This window comes from Phyllobates terribilis, unplaced genomic scaffold (assembly GCF_046119375.1).
Source record: "Phyllobates terribilis strain yellow unplaced genomic scaffold, ASM4611937v1 Scaffold_8__6_contigs__length_399053987, whole genome shotgun sequence".
Taxonomy (NCBI): domain Eukaryota; kingdom Metazoa; phylum Chordata; class Amphibia; order Anura; family Dendrobatidae; genus Phyllobates; species Phyllobates terribilis.
The window spans coordinates 197734360-197755578 of NW_027362768.1; the positions used below are offsets into that span (position 1 = coordinate 197734360).

The following is a 21219-nucleotide window of genomic DNA, read 5'->3' on the forward strand; positions in this document are numbered from 1 at the left end:
TATATTACACCCCTGTTTCCTGTATATTATCTCTATATTACACCCTGTGTCGCCTGTATATTATCTCTATATTACACCCTGTGTTGCCTGTACATTATCTCTATATTACACCCCTGTGTTTCCTGTATATTATCTCTATATTACACCCTGTGTCGCCTGTATATTATCTCTATATTACACCCCTGTGTTTCCTGTATATTACACCCCTGTGTTTCCTGTATATTACACCCCTGTGTTGCCTGTATATTACACCCCTGTGTTACCTGTACATTATCTCTATATTACACCCCTGTGTTACCTGTATATTACACCCCTGTGTTGCCTGTACATTATCTCTATATTACACCCCTGTGTTTCCTGTATATTATCTCTATATTACACCCTGTGTCGCCTGTATATTATCTCTATATTACACCCCTGTGTTTCCTGTATATTACACGCCTGTGTTTCCTGTATATTACACCCCTGTGTTGCCTGTACATTATCTCTATATTACACCCCTGTGTTACCTGTATATTACACCCCTGTGTTGCCTGTATATTACACCCCTGTGTTACCTGTACATTATCTCTATATTACACCCCTGTGTTTCCTGTATATTACACCCCTGTGTTGCCTGTACATTATCTCTATATTACACCCCTGTGTTTCCTGTATATTACACCCCTGTGTCACCTGTATATTACACCCCTGTGTTACCTGTACATTATCTCTATATTACACCCCTGTGTTTCCTGTATATTACACCCCTGTGTTACCTGTATATTACACCCGTGTTGCCTGTACATTATCTCTATATTACACCCCTGTTTCCTGTATATTATCTCTATATTACACCCTGTGTCGCCTGTATATTATCTCTATATTACACCCTGTGTTGCCTGTACATTATCTCTATATTACACCCCTGTGTTTCCTGTATATTATCTCTATATTACACCCTGTGTCGCCTGTATATTATCTCTATATTACACCCCTGTGTTTCCTGTATATTACACCCCTGTGTTTCCTGTATATTACACCCCTGTGTTGCCTGTATATTACACCCCTGTGTTACCTGTACATTATCTCTATATTACACCCCTGTGTTGCCTGTATATTACACCCCTGTGTTACCTGTACATTATCTCTATATTACACCCCTGTGTTTCCTGTATATTACACCCCTGTGTTTCCTGTATATTACACCCCTGTGTTGCCTGTACATTATCTCTATATTACACCCCTGTGTTGCCTGTATATTACACCCCTGTGTTACCTGTACATTATCTCTATATTACACCCCTGTGTTGCCTGTATATTACACTCCTGTGTTACCTGTATATTACACTCCTGTGTCGCCTGTATATTATCTCTATATTACACCCTTGTGTTACCTGTATATTACACCTCTGTGTTACCTGTACATTATATCTATATTACACCCCTGTATATTACCTGTATATTACACCCCTGTATATTGCCTGTATATTACACCCCTGTGTTACCTGTATATTACACCCCTGTATATTGCCTGTATATTACACCCCTGTGTTACCTGTATAGTACACCACTGTCACCTGTACATTATCTCTATATTATACCCCTGTATATTACACCACTGTTACCGCCTGTACATTATCTCTCCGGGTTAATGATGAACCAGTTTCGGGTCACCGGGCGTCACCGCGCTCCTTCCTCTTTAACCCTCTCCTCCCAGGACGCAGCCAGTGTAACCCGTTCGCCGCTGGGGGATGTGTCAGGGAGGGTTCTGCTGCGGTAGGTTGAAGGAGGAAGAGACGGAGCGGAGGCTGAGAGCAGAGGAGCCGCGGCCGGAGACCACGAGCTGGGAGAAGGTAGGAGAAAGTGACTCCCCCGATATTAGCTCTGTCCGGGGCTCGTAGCCACTGAGCCAGCCCGAGGAGGACCCGGAGCGCTGAACTTCTCCGGAGTGGACCGGCACCGGGAAACACCAGGACCCAGCGATCAGCCCCAGGGAAGCAGGAGATCCGCGTACATTGTATGGAGCACCGACATATACCGGAGCGCTGTACACAGTGTATCACTACTCCCATCATCCCTGACCCAGGAGCTCACAATCTAATCATATAACACCAACTGGAGGCAATAGCATAGAAGCCAGTACTAGAGGGGGTGGGGAGACCCGGAGAATACAAGATTATAAATCTTGTGCTCCTGTACCTGTATCTACAGACCCCCCCACAGCACAGTAAGATGCCCCCACAGCCACCCACACAGTATAAAAACTCCACAGCCCCCCATACATTGTACATAGGAGCAGTATTATAGTAGTTATATTCTTGTATATAGGAGCAGTATTATAGTAGTTATATTCTTGTACATAGGAGCAGTATTATAGTAGTTATATTCTTGTACATAGGAGCAGTATTATAGTAGTTATATTCTTGTACATAGGAGCAGTATTATAGTAGTTATATTCTTGTACATAGGAGCAGTATTATAGTAGTTATATTCTTGTACATAGGGGCAGTATTATAGTAGTTATATTCTTGTACATACGGGGCAGTATTATAGTAGTTATATTCTTGTACATAGGGACAGTATTATAGTAGTTATATTCTTGTACATAGGGACAGTATTATAGTAGTTACATTCTTGTACATAGGGGCAGTATTATAGTAGTTATATTCTTGTACATAGGGGCAGTATTATAGTAGTTATATTCTTGTACATAGGGACAGTATTATAGTAGTTACATTCTTGTACATAGGAGCAGTATTATAGTAGTTATATTCTTGTACATAGGGGCAGTATTATAGTAGTTATATTCTTGTACATAGGGGGCAGTATTATAGTAGTTATATTCTTGTACATAGGGGCAGTATTATAGTAGTTATATTCTTGTATATAGGGGGCAGTATTATAGTAGTTATATTCTTGTACATAGGGAGCAGTATTACAGTAGTTATATTCTTGTATATAGGGGGCAGTATTATAGTAGCTATATTCTTGTATATAGGGGCAGTATTATAGTAGTTATATTCTTGTATATAGGGGGCAGTATTATAGTAGTTATATTCTTGTATATAGGAGCAGTATTATAGTAGTTATATTCTTGTATATAGGACCAGTATTATAGTAGTTATATTCTTGTACATAGGGGCAGTATTATAGTAGATATATTCTTGTACATAGGGGGCAGTATTATAGTAGTTATATTCTTGTATATAGGGGGCAGTATTATAGTAGTTATATTCTTGTATATAGGGGGCAGTATTATAGTAGTTATATTCTTGTATATAGGAGCAGTATTATAGTAGTTATATTCTTGTATATAGAACCAGTATTATAGTAGTTATATTCTTGTACATAGGGGCAGTATTATAGTAGTTATATTCTTGAATATAGGGGGCAGTATTATAGTAGTTATATTCTTGTACATAGGGAGCAGTATTATAGTAATTATATTCTTGTACATAGGAGCAGTATTATAGTAGTTATATTCTTGTACATAGGAGCAGTATTATAGTAGTTATATTCTTGTATATAGGGGGCAGTATTATAGTAGTTATATTCTTGTACATAGGAGCAGTATTATAGTAGTTATATTCTTGTACATAGGAGCAGTATTATAGTAGTTATATTCTTGTATATAGGGGGCAGTATTATAGTAGTTATATTCTTGTATATAGGGGCAGTATTATAGTAGTTATATTCTTGTACATAGGAGCAGTATTATAGTAGTTATATTCTTGTACATAGGGAGCAGTATTATAGTAGTTATATTCTTGTACATAGAGGGCAGTATTATAGTAGTTATATTCTTGTACATAGGAGCAGTATTACAGTAGTTATATTCTTGTATATAGGGGGCAGTATTATAGTAGTTATATTCTTGTACATAGGAGCAGTATTATAGTAGTTATATTCTTGTACATAGGGGCAGTATTATAGTAGTTATATTCTTCTATATAGGGGGCAGTATTATAGTAGTTATATTCTTGTACATAGGGAGCAGTATTATAGTAGTTATATTCTTGTATATAGGGGGCAGTATTATAGTAGTTATATTCTTGTACATAGGGAGCAGTATTACAGTAGTTATATTCTTGTATATAGGGGGCAGTATTATAGTAGCTATATTCTTGTACATAGGGGCAGTATTATAGTAGTTATATTCTTGTATATAGGGGGCAGTATTATAGTAGTTATATTCTTGTATATAGGAGCAGTATTATAGTAGTTATATTCTTGTATATAGGACCAGTATTATAGTAGTTATATTCTTGTACATAGGGGCAGTATTATAGTAGATATATTCTTGTACATAGGGGGCAGTATTATAGTAGTTATATTCTTGTATATAGGGGGCAGTATTATAGTAGTTATATTCTTGTATATAGGGGGCAGTATTATAGTAGTTATATTCTTGTATATAGGAGCAGTATTATAGTAGTTATATTCTTGTATATAGAACCAGTATTATAGTAGTTATATTCTTGTACATAGGGGCAGTATTATAGTAGTTATATTCTTGTATATAGGGGGCAGTATTATAGTAGTTATATTCTTGTACATAGGGAGCAGTATTATAGTAATTATATTCTTGTACATAGGAGCAGTATTATAGTAGTTATATTCTTGTACATAGGAGCAGTATTATAGTAGTTATATTCTTGTATATAGGGGGCAGTATTATAGTAGTTATATTCTTGTACATAGGAGCAGTATTATAGTAGTTATATTCTTGTACATAGGAGCAGTATTATAGTAGTTATATTCTTGTATATAGGGGGCAGTATTATAGTAGTTATATTCTTGTATATAGGGGCAGTATTATAGTAGTTATATTCTTGTACATAGGGGCAGTATTATAGTAGTTATATTCTTGTACATAGGGAGCAGTATTATAGTAGTTATATTCTTGTACATAGAGGGCAGTATTATAGTAGTTATATTCTTGTACATAGGAGCAGTATTACAGTAGTTATATTCTTGTACATAGGAGCAGTATTATAGTAGTTATATTCTTGTACATAGGAGCAGTATTATAGTAGTTATATTCTTGTATATAGGGGGCAGTATTATAGTAGTTATATTCTTGTACATAGGAGCAGTATTATAGTAGGTATATTCTTGTACATAGGAGCAGTATTATAGTAGGTATATTCTTGTACATAGGGGGCAGTATTATAGTAGTTATATTCTTGTACATATGGAGCAGTATTATAGTAGATATATTCTTGTATATAGGGGGCAGTATTATAGCAGTTATATTCTTGTACATAGGGGCAGTATTATAGTAGTTATATTCTTGTACATAGGGAGCAGTATTATAGTAGTTATATTCTTGTATATAGGGGGCAGTATTATAGCAGTTATATTCTTGTACATAGGAGCAGTATTATAGTAGTTATATTCTTGTACATAGGAGCAGTATTATAGTAGTTATATTCTTGTACATAGGAGCAGTATTATAGTAGTTATATTCTTGTACATAGGGAGCAGTATTATAGTAGTTATATTCTTGTACATAGGGAGCAGTATTATAGTAGTTATATTCTTGTATATAGGGGCAGTATTATAGTAGTTATATTCTTGTACATAGGGGCAGTATTATAGTAGTTATATTCTTGTACATAGGGAGCAGTATTATAGTAGTTATATTCTTGTATATAGGGGGCAGTATTATAGCAGTTATATTCTTGTACATAGGAGCAGTATTATAGTAGTTATATTCTTGTACATAGGAGCAGTATTATAGTAGTTATATTCTTGTACATAGGAGCAGTATTATAGTAGTTATATTCTTGTACATAGGGGGCAGTATTATAGTAGTTATATTCTTGTACATATGGAGCAGTATTGTAGTAGATATATTCTTGTACATATGGAGCAGTATTATAGTAGTTATATTCTTGTACATAGGAGCAGTATTATAGTAGGTATATTCTTGTACATAGGAGCAGTATTATAGTAGTTATATTCTTGTATATAGGGGGCAGTATTATAGCAGTTATATTCTTGTACATAGGAGCAGTATTATAGTAGTTATATTCTTGTACATAGGAGCAGTATTATAGTAGTTATATTCTTGTACATAGGAGCAGTATTATAGTAGTTATATTCTTGTACATAGGGGCAGTATTATAGTAGATATATTCTTGTACATATGGAGCAGTATTATAGTAGTTATATTCTTGTACATAGGAGCAGTATTATAGTAGTTATATTCTTGTATATAGGGGGCAGTATTATAGTAGTTTATATTCTTGTACATAGGGGGCAGTATTATAGTAGTTATATTCTTGTACATAGGGGGCAGTATTATAGTAGTTATATTCTTGTACATAGGAGCAGTATTATAGTAGTTATATTCTTGTATATAGGGGGCAGTATTATAGCAGTTATATTCTTGTACATAGGAGCAGTATTATAGTAGTTATATTCTTGTACATAGGAGCAGTATTATAGTAGTTATATTCTTGTACATAGGGGCAGTATTATAGTAGTTATATTCTTGTACATAGGAGCAGTATTATAGTAGTTATATTCTTGTATATAGGGGGCAGTATTATAGTAGTTATATTCTTGTACATAGGAGCAGTATTATAGTAGTTATATTCTTGTACATAGGGGGCAGTATTATAGTAGTTATATTCTTGTACATAGGAGCAGTATTATAGTAGTTATATTCTTGTACATAGGAGCAGTATTATAGTAGTTATATTCTTGTACATAGGGGCAGTATTATAGTAGCTATATTCTTGTACATGGGGCAGTATTATAGTAGTTATATTCTTGTACATAGGAGCAGTATTGTAGTAGTTATATTCTTGTATATAGGGGGCAGTATTATAGTAGTTATATTCTTGTACATAGGAGCAGTATTATAGTAGTTATATTCTTGTACATAGGAGCAGTATTATAGTAGTTATATTCTTGTACATAGGAGCAGTATTATAGTAGTTATATTCTTGTACATAGGAGCAGTATTATAGTAGTTATATTCTTGTACATAGGGGCAGTATTATAGTAGTTATATTCTTGTACATAGGGGGCAGTATTATAGTAGTTATATTCTTGTACATAGGGAGCAGTATTATAGTAGTTATATTCTTGTACATAGGGAGCAGTGTTATAGTAGTTATATTCTTGTACATAGGGGCAGTATTATAGTAGTTATATTCTTGTATATAGGGGCAGTATTATAGTAGTTATATTCTTGTACATAGGGGCAGTATTATAGTAGTTATATTCTTGTACATAGGGGCAGTATTATAGTAGTTATATTCTTGTACATAGGGGCAGTATTATAGTAGTTATATTCTTGTACATAGGGGCAGTATTATAGTAGTTATATTCTTGTACATTGGAGCAGTATTATATTAGTTATATTCTTGTACATAGGGGGCAGTATTATAGTAGTTATATTCTTGTACATAGGGGGCAGTATTATAGTAGTTATATTCTTGTACATAGGGAGCAGTGTTATAGTAGTTATATTCTTGTACATAGGGGCAGTATTATAGTAGTTATATTCTTGTACATAGGGAGCAGTGTTATAGTAGTTATATTCTTGTACATAGGGGCAGTATTATAGTAGTTATATTCTTGTACATAGGGGGCAGTATTATAGTAGTTATATTCTTGTACATAGGAGCAGTATTATAGTAGTTATATTCTTGTACATAGGGGCAGTATTATAGTAGTTATATTCTTGTACATAGGGGCAGTATTATAGTAGTTATATTCTTGTACATAGGGGCAGTATTATAGTAGTTATATTCTTGTACATAGGGGGCAGTATTATAGTAGTTATATTCTTGTACATAGGGGGCAGTATTATAGTAGTTATATTCTTGTACATAGGAGCAGTATTATAGTAGTTATATTCTTGTACATAGGGGCAGTATTATAGTAGTTATATTCTTGTACATAGGGGGCAGTATTATAGTAGTTATATTCTTGTACATACGGGGCAGTATTATAGTAGTTATATTCTTGTACATACGGGGCAGTATTATAGTAGTTATATTCTTGTACATAGGAGCAGTATTATAGTAGTTATATTCTTGTACATAGGGGCAGTATTATAGTAGTTATATTCTTGTACATACGGGGCAGTATTATAGTAGTTATATTCTTGTACATAGGAGCAGTATTATAGTAGTTATATTCTTGTACATAGGAGCAGTATTATAGTAGTTATATTCTTGTACATAGGAGCAGTATTATAGTAGTTATATTCTTGTACATAGGGGTAGTATTATAGTAGTTATATTCTTGTATATAGGGAGTAGTATTATAGTAGTTATATTCTTGTACATAGGGGGCAGTGTTATAGTAGTTATATTCTTGTACATAGGGGGCAGTATTATAGTAGTTATATTCTTGTACATAGGGGGCAGTATTATAGTAGTTATATTCTTGTACATTGGAGCAGTATTATAGTAGTTATATTCTTGTACATAGGAGCAGTATTATAGTAGTTATATTCTTGTACATAGGGGGCAGTATTATAGTAGTTATATTCTTGTACATAGGGGCAGTATTATAGTAGTTATATTCTTGTACATAGGAGCAGTATTATAGTAGTTATATTCCTGTACATAGGGGCAGTATTATAGTAGTTATATTCTTGTACATAGGGGGCAGTATTATAGTAGTTATATTCTTGTACATAGGGGGCAGTATTATAGTAGTTATATTCTTGTACATAGGGGGCAGTATTATAGTAGTTATATTCTTGTACATAGGGAGCAGTATTATAGTAGTTATATTCTTGTACATAGGAGCAGTATTATAGTAGTTATATTCCTGTACATAGGGGCAGTATTATAGTAGTTATATTCTTGTACATAGGGGCAGTATTATAGTAGTTATATTCTTGTACATAGGGGGCAGTATTATAGTAGTTATATTCTTGTACATAGGGGGCAGTATTATAGTAGTTATATTCTTGTACATAGGGAGCAGTATTATAGTAGTTATATTCTTGTACATAGGAGCAGTATTATAGTAGTTATATTCTTGTACATAGGGAGCAGTATTATAGTAGTTATATCCCTGTAGATAGGGAATTAGTATTAGTTGTCGCTTTCCCTTTTCTTGGCTGCTTCATGATTCTGGTGTAACTTATTTCTGTGTTTGCTATTAATTATAACAATTGAATGGGGATATTTTAAGATAGATTTGGATTTTTGGCTTCACATCTGAACTTTTCTTTATGAACACTGAAAATATTTTCTCAAAATAGCCAAGTGAAGATAATTTTGCTGGGAAAAAGGGATCTGATGTCCTTGAGGCCCTTTTATAGGACAAGGAATTTTCCCCTTAATAATATCATAAATTAAGCTGGGTGCTTGTAATGTTTTCCTGGGGAAAAAATGAAAAGAAACAAGCTTAAAGGGAATCTGTCACCACTTTGTAGTTATCAGACCTCTACTATGGCCACACAGGGTATAGAAAAGTACCTGTATGGCCCATAGTAGAGCTTTAATTGCAGAGAAAAGCACTTTAATCAATTCTATTTTGTACAGGCTTGGCATCCCCCGGACGCGATGCAATCCCCGCCTATGCGCGCTTTGCTTCATCCCTGCCCCGTCTACCTGTGCACTGCGCTGCAGGTTTGTATTGCGCCGGGGAGTCACTGTCACTTCCCGGCGCCTGCGCAATAGAACCCTGCAGCGCAGAGCATAGGTAGTCGGGGCAGGGATGGAGCAAAGCGCGCTCTATGTGAGCTCTATGTGAGCTGCGCTCTGCGCATGCCCGGTAAGTCAGGGAGCACAGTGCACGTCACAGGGCCTTGTGACGTGCAGGGGAGGGGGATATGATAATTAAGCATATAGGCGGGGATTTGGGGGAATAATAAGCACATAGGCGGGGATTGCATGGCGTCCGGGGGATGCCAAGCCTGTACAAAATAGAATTGATTAAAGCTCTTTTCTCTGCAATCCAACCTCTAGTAGGGGCCATACAGGTATGTATAGATTTATTTTTCTATACCCTGTATGGCCCATAGTAGAGGTCTGATATATCTCCAGTGTGGTGACAGATTCCCTTTAAGAGTCGCATTGATCAGACGTAGAATCTGTCAGATGTCACTACATTCCAGCCGTCATTTCAGAAGATTTGCAGCAAATCTGCCCTAGTACGGGGAGAATAAATGAAATATCCTACAGGCCTAAAGCCTGAAGGCCTCTGCAATGTTCCCAGTCAGAGCACGCTTACCGCTCTAGGTTTTCAAATTTTGCTGTTGAATCCCTCTATGTTTCTAGATCTCTGCTTGTAGTCAATGAATGGGAACATTGGATCATTCTCCTTTATACATAAAGCTGACTCCTCTGCACAGTTGTTACAATTGTAGCAAGTTAAGACAACCCTCTGCCTGGACTGCAGACTGATAGATTGTGAAAAAAAGGAGATTGTTTTTCATAAAGTGTTGTAATCTAGATACAATTGTAGCAACCTCCTAGATTAATCATTATTATTCTGTTTGAGATGAGAACTTTTTTTTATTTACAAATGTGAACATTCCAATTTTCATCAGAATTCAGAGAAGTGATTGGTGAGGAAAGTTACGGACTTTTCAACTATATGGTTATGGTGCTGAATTTACTTTGGAGCTGTACTCTTCAGACTACAGCTTCTACAGAACTCTATACCTAAACTTCAGGGGTGGCTAGGATAGGTCTTTGTTCTCAGATCATTCTGTTTAGGCCACGTTCACACATTGAGTATTTTACATCAGTATTTGTAGCCAAAATCAGGAGTGGATGACAATGCAGAAGTGGTGACTTGTTTCTATGATACTTTTCCTCACCTGGTTTTGGTTACAAATACTGAGGTAAAATACTGAATGTGTGAACGTGGTCTTAAAATGATATTCCAGCGCCAGGATACCCCCTTTCAGCCCAAATGGGCCGTGATCTGAGGATTTTTGCTGCTGCAGAGGTAACTCAAGCCTTGTGGTGATGATCCTGACTGCTCCAGAGGATGTGACACTGAATCTCGTCTCTATGGATATCTTTACACCTGATGCACCAGAACTGGTGACGATCCCTGCAGTGCAGATGAAATATAAGATTATTATCAGCGGTGGGCTCTTACTGTAGCCCACAAATAAAAACATATAAAGGTTTTCTGGGTGCAAAACTAAACATACAGTGAAAATCTGCAGAGCTTATATATTGTCAGTGTGAGTAGATGGCATAAGGGCAATAAAGGGTTAACAATGCTGTCCCCTAGCAACTGGAAGTGTTTACAAACATGTAACTCCTGACTATAGAAGGCCAGGTCCCTTTAAGAGGTTACTTGTTACAATGTATACAGGGGAAAACGCCTGGGCACAAATGAGTAGGAGGGGGGTTACCAGCGCTACATATCAAAACTCCCCCCACTAAACCAAGCGCCAAATCTACCACCATTTCTTGTAAATTAATTCTATTATTTTTTTGTTATCAACCATATAATTGTCAGTCACCAGAGAACTGAAATAAAAAGTTCAATTGTAACCGAAATTATAAGAGGGGCTGATATCAGTCACATATGGTGTAATGTCTGGAGGTTATATCAGTGCTGGAGCGTTATAAGAGGGGCTGATATCAGTCACATATGGTGTAATGTCTGGAGGTTATATCAGTGCTGGAGCGTTATAAGAGGAGCGGATATCAGTCACATATGATGTAATGTCTGGAGGTTATATCAGTACTGGAGCGTTATAAGAGGGGCTGATATCAGTCACATATGGTGTAATGTCTGGAGGTTATATCAGTACTGGAGCGTTATAAGAGGGGCTGATATCAGTCACATATTGTGTAATGTCTGGAGGTTATATCAGTACTGGAGCATTATAAGAGGAGCTGATATCAGTCACATATGGTGTAATGTCTGGAGGTTATATCAGTACTGGAGCGTTATAAGAGGAGCGGATATCAGTCACATATGATGTAATGTCTGGAGGTTATATCAGTGCTGGAGCGTTATAAGAGGAGCGGATATCAGTCACATATGGTGTAATGTCTGGAGGTTATATCAGTGCTGGAGCGTTATAAGAGGAGCTGATATCAGTCACATATGGTGTAATGTCTGGAGGTTATATCAGTGCTGGAGCGTTATAAGAGGAGCGGATATCAGTCACATATGATGTAATGTCTGGAGGTTATATCAGTACTGGAGCGTTATAAGAGGGGCTGATATCAGTCACATATGGTGTAATGTCTGGAGGTTATATCAGTACTGGAGCATTATAAGAGGGGCTGATATCAGTCACATATGATGTAATGTCTGGGGGTTATATCAGTACTGGAGCATTATAAGAGGGGCTGATATCAGTCACATATGGTGTAATGTCTGGAGGTTATATCAGTACTGGAGCGTTATAAGAGGGGCTGATATCAGTCACATATGGTGTAATGTCTGGAGGTTATATCAGTACTGGAGCATTATAAGAGGGGCTGATATCAGTCACATATGATGTAATGTCTGGGGGTTATATCAGTACTGGAGCGTTATAAGAGGCTGATATCAGTCACATATGGTGTAATGTCTGGAGGTTATATCCGTACTGGAGCGTTATAAGAGGGGCTGATATCAGTCACATATGGTGTAATGTCTAGAGGTTATATCAGTACTGGAGCGTTATAAGAGGGGCTGATAGCAGTCACATATGATGTAATGTCTGGAGGTTATATCAGTACTGGAGCGTTATAAGAGGAGCTGATATCAGTCACATATAGTGTAATGTCTGGAGGTTATATCAGTACTGGAGCGTTACAAGAGGGGCTGATATCAGTCACATATGATGTAATGTCTGGAAGTTATATCAGTACTGGAGCGTTATAAGAGGGGCTGATATCAGTCACATATGATGTAATGTCTGGAGGTTATATCAGTACTGGAGCGTTATAAGAGGGGCTGATATCAGTCACATATGATGGAATGTTTGGAGGTTATATCAGTACTGGAGCGTTATAAGAGGGGCTGATATCAGTGACATATGATGGAATGTCTGGAGGTTATATCAGTACTGGAGCGTTATAAGAGGGGCTGATATCAGTCACATATGATGTAATGTCTGGAGATTATATCAGTACTGGAGCGTTATAAGAGGCTGATATCAGTCACATATGATGTAATGTCTGGAGGTTATATCAGTACTGGAGCGTTATAAGAGGCTGATATCAGTCACATATGATGTAATGTCTGGGGGTTATATCAGTACTGGAGCGTTATAAGAGGCTGATATCAGTCACATATGGTGTAATGTCTGAAGGTTATATCAGTACTGGAGCGTTATAAGAGGGGCTGATATCAGTCACATATGGTGTAATGTCTAGAGGTTATATCAGTACTGGAGCATTATAAGAGGGGCTGATAGCAGTCACATATGATGTAATGTCTGGAGGTTATATCAGTACTGGAGCGTTATAAGAGGGGCTGATATCAGTCACATATGGTGTAATGTCTAGAGGTTATATCAGTACTGGAGCATTATAAGAGGGGCTGATAGCAGTCACATATGATGTAATGTCTGGAGGTTATATCAGTACTGGAGCGTTATAAGAGGGGCTGATATCAGTCACATATGGTGTAATGTCTAGAGGTTATATCAGTACTGGAGCATTATAAGAGGGGCTGATAGCAGTCACATATGATGTAATGTCTGGAGGTTATATCAGTACTGGAGCGTTATAAGAGGAGCTGATATCAGTCACATATAGTGTAATGTCTGGAGGTTATATCAGTACTGGAGCGTTATAAGAGGAGCTGATATCAGTCACATATGATGTAATGTCTGGAGGTTATATCAGTACTGGAGTGTTATAAGAGGAGCTGATATCAGTCACATTAAAAATGAGATTCTCAAAGCACAATCGTTAACAATCCCGAAAAGTAGGAAGAATGGGAAGCATTTAAGGAAACCAGGATGGATGAACACAGAACTTAAACACATGCTAAAAAGAAAGAAAGAAATGTTTATTAAATGGAAAGAGGGAGGCATATCTAAAGAAGATTATAATGCAGTCTGCAGATCCTGCAGGGCACGTATCAGGTTAGCTAAAGCTGACAATGAATTAAGGCTTGCAAGAGATGTCAAAAGCAACAAAAAAGGATTTTGGGGGTATGTCAAAAGTAAAAGAAAAGTCAAAGATGCTATAGGATTTTTACAGGATGAAAATGGAGAAATGGTAAGAGAGGATGTTGAGAAGGCCGAACTTTTTAATTCCTATTTTGCATCTGTTTTCTCTCAGAAAGAAAATGTAACATCAACTGATCTTCACTGTCGTTTTAAAGGAATAGAAGAATCCAAGTCATCTGTAAACAGAAAGATTGTGAGGGAATATTTAGCTAACATAAATGAGTTCAAGTCTCCAGGTCCAGATGAATTACACCCCAGAGTACTGAAGGAGATCGTAGAAGAAATTTTTGAACCACTCTCCATAATCTTTGAAAATTCTTGGAGAACAGGAGAAGTCCCAGAAGACTGGAGAAGAGCAAATGTTGTTCCTATCTTCAAAAAGGGGAAGAAGGTGGACCCAGGGAACTATAGGCCGGTGAGTCTGACTTCTATACCAGGAAAGATCTTTGAACAAATTATTAAACAACATGTATGTAAGTACATGTATAAGAATGAAGTGATTAACCATAGTCAGCATGGGTTTGTAACTAACAAGTCATGTCAGACTAACTTAATTTCCTTCTATGACAGAATCACTGACTGGGTGGATCAGGGAAATGCTGTAGATATAGTATATCTTGACTTCAGCAAAGCATTTGACAAAGTATCTCACACCATCCTTATTGAAAAAATGACCAAGTATGCAATGGACCAGGCAACTGTTAGGTGGATTCATAACTGGCTTAGTGATCGGACTCAAAGGGTGGTTGTAAATGGCTTCACATCCAGCTGGATGAATGTCTCAAGTGGGGTACCACAGGGCTCCGTCCTGGGACCTGTATTGTTCAACATCTTTATCAATGATTTAGATGAAGGAATTGAGGGTAAACTGATTAAATTTGCTGATGACACAAAGCTAGGAGGGATAGCTAATACTAGAGAAGAGAGAGAGAGGATTCAAAAAGACCTAAATAAACTGGAGCAGTGGGCAGCAACCAACAGAATGGTTTTTAACAGGGAAAAATGCAAAGTACTACATCTGGGCAATAAAAATGATAAAAGCATCTACAGAATGGGAGGAATAGAGCTAAGCAACAGTACATGTGAAAAAGACTTAGGTATACTAATAGATCATAGACTGAACATGAGTCAACAGTGTGATGCAGCAGCAAAAAAGGCAAATACAATTCTGGGATGTATTAACAGAAGCATACAGTCTAGATCACGTGAAGTCATTATCGGTCTTTACTCCTCTTTGGTCAGACCTCATCTGGAATACTGTGTACAGTTTTGGGCACCACATTTTAAAAAAGACATAGACAAACTGGAGCAAGTTCAGAGAAGAGCGACCAGAATGGTGACTGGTCTGCAAACCATGTCCTATGAGGAACGGTTGCAGGATTTGGGAATGTTTAGCTTGCAAAAAAGAAGACTGAGAGGAGACTTAATAGCTGTCTACAAATATGTCAAGGGCTGTCACATTGTAGAAGGATCATCTTTATTCTCATTTGCAGAAGGAAAGACTAGAAGCAATGGGATGAAACTAAATGGGAGGAGACACAGATTAGATATTAGAAGACACTGTATGACCGTGAGGAGATCAATGAGAGGAACAGGCGGCCACGAAAGGTGGTGAGTTCTCCTTCAATGGACGTCTTCAAACAGAGGCCGGACAGACATCTGTCTGAGATGATCTAGTGAATCCTGCTTTGAGCAGGGGGTTGGACCAGATGACCCAGGAGGTCCCTTCCAACTCAACCATTCTATGATTCTACACAGTGACTGCACGAATAGTGAGTGCAGCTCTGGAGTATAATACAGGAGGTAACTCAGGATCAGTAATGTAATGTATGTACACAGTGACTGCACCAGCAGAATAGTGAGTGCAGCTCTGGAGTATAATACAGGAGGTAACTCAGGATCAGTAATGTAATGTATGTACACAGTGACTGCACCAGCAGAATAGTGAGTGCAGCTCTAGAGTATAATACAGGAGGTCCCTTCCAACTCTACCATTCTATGATTCTATGATGTAATGTCTGGGGGTTATATCAGTACTGGAGCTTTATAAGAGGCTGATATCAGTCACATATGATGTAATGTCTAGAGGTTATATCAGTACTGGAGCATTATAAGAGGCTGATATCAGTCACATATGGTGTAATGTCTGGAGGTTATATCAGTACTGGAGCGTTATAAGAGGGACTGATATCAGTCACATATGGTGTAATGTATGGAGGTTATATCAGTACTGGAGCGTTATAAGAGGGGCTGATATCAGTCACATATGATGTAATGTCTGGAGGTTATATCAGTACTGGAGCGTTATAACAGGCGCTGATATCAGTCACAGATGATATAATGTCTGGAGGTTATATCAGTACTGGAGCGTTATAAGAGGGGCTGATATCAGTCACATATGGTGTAATGTCTGGAGGTTATATCAGTACTGGAGCGTTATAAGAGGGGCTGATATCAGTCACATATGATGTAATGTCTGGAGGTTATATCAGTGCTGGAGCGTTATAAGAGGCGCTGATATCAGTCACAGATGATGTAATGTCTGGAGGTTATATCAGTACTGGAGCGTTATAAGAGGGGCTGATATCAGTCACATATGGTGTAATGTCTGGAGGTTATATCAGTACTGGAGCGTTATAAGAGGGGCTGATATCAGTCACATATGATGTAATGTCTGGAGGTTATATCAGTTCTGGAGCGCTATAAGAGAGGCTGATATCAGTCACAGATGATGTAATGTCTGGAGGTTATATCAGTACTGGAGCGTTATAAGAGGGGCTGATATCAGTCACATATGATGTAATGTCTGGAGGTTATATCAGTACTGGAGCGCTATAAGAGGGGCTGATATCAGTCACATATGGTGTAATGTCTGGAGGTTATATCAGTACTGGAGCGTTATAAGAGGGACTGATATCAGTCACATATGATGTATTGTCTGGAGGTTATATCAGTACTGGAGCGTTATAAGAGGCGCTGATATCAGTCACAGATGATGTAATGTCTGGAGGTTATATCAGTACTGGAGCGTTATAAGAGGGGCTGATATCAGTCACATATGGTGTAATGTCTGGAGGTTATATCAGTACTGGAGCGTTATAAGAGGGGCTGATATCAGTCACATATGGTGTAATGTCTGGAGGTTATATCAGTACTGGAGCGTTATAAGAGGGGCTGATATCAGTCACATATGATGGAATGTCTGGAGGTTATATCAGTACTGGAGCGTTATAAGAGGCTGATATCAGTCACATATGATGTAATGTCTGGAGGTTATATCAGTACTGGAGCGTTATAAGAGGCTGATATCAGTCACATATGATGTAATGTCTGGAGGTTATATCAGTACTGGAGCGCTATAAGAGGGGCTGATATCAGTCACATATGGTGTAATGTCTGGAGGTTATATCCGTACTGGAGCGTTATAAGAGGCTGATATCAGTCACATATGATGTAATGTCTGGAGGTTATATCAGTACTGGAGCGTTATAAGAGGCTGATATCAGTCACATATGATGTAATGTCTGGAGGTTATATCAGTACTGGAGCGTTATAAGAGGCTGATATCAGTCACATATGATGTAATGTCTGGAGGTTATATCAGTACTGGAGCGTTATAAGAGGAGCTGATATCAGTCACATATGGTATAATGTCTGGAGGTTATATCAGTACTGGAGCGTTATAAGAGGGGCTGATATCAGTCACATATGATGTAATGTCTGGAGGTTAGATCAGTACTGGAGCGTTATAAGAGGCTGATAATAGTCACATATGATGTAATGTCTGGGGGTTATATCAGTACTGGAGCGTTATAAGAGGGGCTGATATCAGTCACATATGATGGAATGTCTGGAGGTTATATCAGTACTGGAGCGTTATAAGAGGAGCTGATATCAGTCACATATGATGTAATGTCTGGAAGTTATATCAGTACTGGAGCGTTATAAGAGGGGCTGATATCAGTCACATATGGTGTAATGTCTGGAGGTTATATCAGTACTGGAGCGTTATAAGAGGCTGATATCAGTCACATATGGTGTAATGTCTGGAGGTTATATCAGTACTGGAGCGTTATAAGAGGCTGATATCAGTCACATATGATGTAATGTCTGAAGGTTATATCAGTACTGGAGCGTTATAAGAGGCTGATATCTGTCACATATGATGTAATGTCTGGAGGTTATATCAGTACTGGAGCGTTATAAGAGGGGCTGATATCAATCACATATGATGTAATGTCTGGAGGTTATATCAGTACTGGAGCGTTATAAGAGGAGCTGATATCAGTCACATATGGTGTAATGTCTGGAGGTTATATCAGTACTGGAGCGTTATAAGAGGAGCTGATATCAGTCACATATAAGAGGAGCTGATATCAGTCACATATGATGTAATGTCTGGAGGTTATATCAGTACTGGAGCGTTATAAGAGGCTGATATCAGTCACATATGATGTAATGTCTGGGGGTTATATCAGTACTGGAGCGTTATAAGAGGCTGATATCAGTCACATATGGTGTAATGTCTGGAGGTTATATCAGTACTGGAGTGTTATAAGAGGGGCTGATATCAGTCACATATGATGTAATGTCTGGAGGTTATATCAGTACTGGAGCGTTATAAGAGGGGCTGATATCAGTCACATATAATCTAATGTCTGGAGGTTATATCAGTACTGGAGTGTTATAAGAGGGGCTGATATCAGTCACTTATGGTGTAATGTCTGGAGGTTATATCAGTACTGGAGCGTTATAAGAGGGGCTGATATCAGTCACATGGTGTAACGTCTGGAGGTTATATCAGTACTGGAGCGTTATAAGAGGGGCTGATATCAGTCACATATGATGTAATGTCTGGAAGTTATATCAGTACTGGAGCGTTATAAGAGGGGCTGATATCAGTCACATATGATGTAATGTCTGGAGTTTATATCAGTACTGGAGCGTTATAAGAGGCTGATATCAGTCACATATGATGTAATGTCTGGAGGTTATATCAGTACTGGAGCGTTATAAGAGGGGCTGATATCAGTCACATGATGTAATGTCTGGGGGTTATATCAGTACTGGAGCGTTATAAGAGGCTGATATCAGTCACATATGGTGTAATGTCTGGAGGTTATATCAGTACTGGAGCGTTATAAGAGGGGCTGATATCAGTCACATATGGTGTAATGTATGGAGGTTATATCAGTACTGGAGCGTTATAAGAGGGACTGATATCAGTCACATATGTTGTAATGTCTGGAGGTTATATCAGTACTGGAGCGTTATAAGAGGGGCTGATATCAGTTACATATGATGTAATGTCTGGAGGTTATATCAGTACTGGAGCGTTATAAGAGGGGCTGATATCAGTCACATGATGTAATGTCTGGAGGTTATATCAGTACTGGAGCGTTATAAGAGGCTGATATCAGTCACATATGGTGTAATGTCTGGAGGTTATATCAGTACTGGAGCGTTATAAGAGGCTGATATCAGTCACATATGGTGTAATGTCTGCAGGTTATATCAGTACTGGAGCTTTATAAGAGGGGCTGATTTCAGTCACATGATGTAATGTCTGGAGGTTATATCAGTACTGGAGCGTTATAAGAGGGGCTGATATCAGTTACATATGACGTGATGTCTGGAGGTTATATCAGTACTGGAGCGTTATAAGAGGCTGATATCAGGCACATGTGGTGTAATGTCTGGAGGTTATATCAGTACTGGAGCGTTATAAGAGGGGCTGATATCAGTTACATATGACGTGATGTCTGGAGTTTATATCAGTACTGGAGCATTATAAGAGGCTGATATCAGTCACATATGATGTAATGTCTGGAGGTTATATCAGTACTGGAGCGTTATAAGAGGGGCTGATATCAGTCACATATGATGTAATGTCTGGAGGTTATATCAGTACTGGAACGTTATAAGAGGGGCTGATATCAGTCACATATGATGTAATGTCTGGAGGTTATATCAGTACTGGAGCGTTATAAGAGGGGCTGATATCAGTCACATGATGTAATGTCTGGAGGTTATATCAGTACTGGAGCGTTATAAGAGGCTTATATCAGTCACATATGGTGTAATGTCTGGAGGTTATATCAGTACTGGAGCGTTATAAGAGGCTGATATCAGTCACATATGGTGTAATGTCTGCAGGTTATATCAGTACTGGAGCTTTATAAGAGGGGCTGATTTCAGTCACATGATGTAATGTCTGGAGGTTATATCAGTACTGGAGCGTTATAAGAGGAGCTGATATCAGTCACATATGATCTAATGTCTGGAGGTTATATCAGTATTGGAGCGTTATAAGAGGCTGATATGAGTCACATATGATGTAATGTCTGGAGGTTATGTCAGTACTGGAGCGTTATAAGAGGGGCTGATATCGGTCACATGATGTAATGTCTGGAGGTTATATCAGTACTGGAGCGTTATAAGAGGGACTGATATCAGTCACATATGATGTAATGTCTGGAGGTTATATCAGTACTGGAACGTTATAAGAGGGGCTGATATCAGTCACATATGATGTAATATCTGGGGGTTATATCAGTAGTGGAGCGTTATAAGAGGGGCTGATATCAGTCACATATGACGTGATGTCTGGAGGTTATATCAGTACTGGAGCGTTATAAGAGGCTGATATCAGTCACATGTGGTGTAATGTCTGGAGGTTATATCAGTACTGGAGCGTTATCAGAGGGACTGATATCAGTCACATATGGTGTAATGTCTGGAGGTTATATCAGTACTGGAGCGTTATAAGAGGCTGATATCAGTCACATATGGTGTAATGTCTGGAGGTTATATCAGTACTGGAGCGTTATAAGAGGGACTGATATCAGTCACATATGATGTAATGTCTGGAGGTTATATCAGTACTGGAGCGTTAGAAGAGGGGCTGATATCAGTCACATATGACATGATGTCTGGAGGTTATATCAGTACTGGAGCGTTATAAGAGGCTGATATCAGTCACAGATGATGTAATGTCTGGAGGTTATATCAGTACTGGAGCGTTATAAGAGGGGCTGATATCAGTCACATATGATGTAATGTCTGGAGGTTATATCAGTACTGGAGCGTTATAAGAGGCTGATATCAGTCACATA

General features: G+C 38.0%; 1 protein-coding gene across 2 annotated transcripts in view; it reads left to right on the forward strand.

Annotated features, from left to right (window-relative positions):
* Positions 1-1654: 1654 nt before the first annotated feature.
* Positions 1655-21219, forward strand: part of LOC141157125 (uncharacterized) — a 56261-nt gene continuing 36696 nt past the window's right edge. Inside the window, exons 1-2 of one of the 2 annotated variants that reach the window (XM_073644020.1) lie at positions 1655-1835; positions 14217-14519. The gene's annotated coding sequence lies outside the window, so the exon portion shown is untranslated. The remainder of the gene's footprint in view (positions 1836-14216; positions 14520-21219) is intronic. The other variant, XM_073644021.1, reaches the window with a different exon arrangement.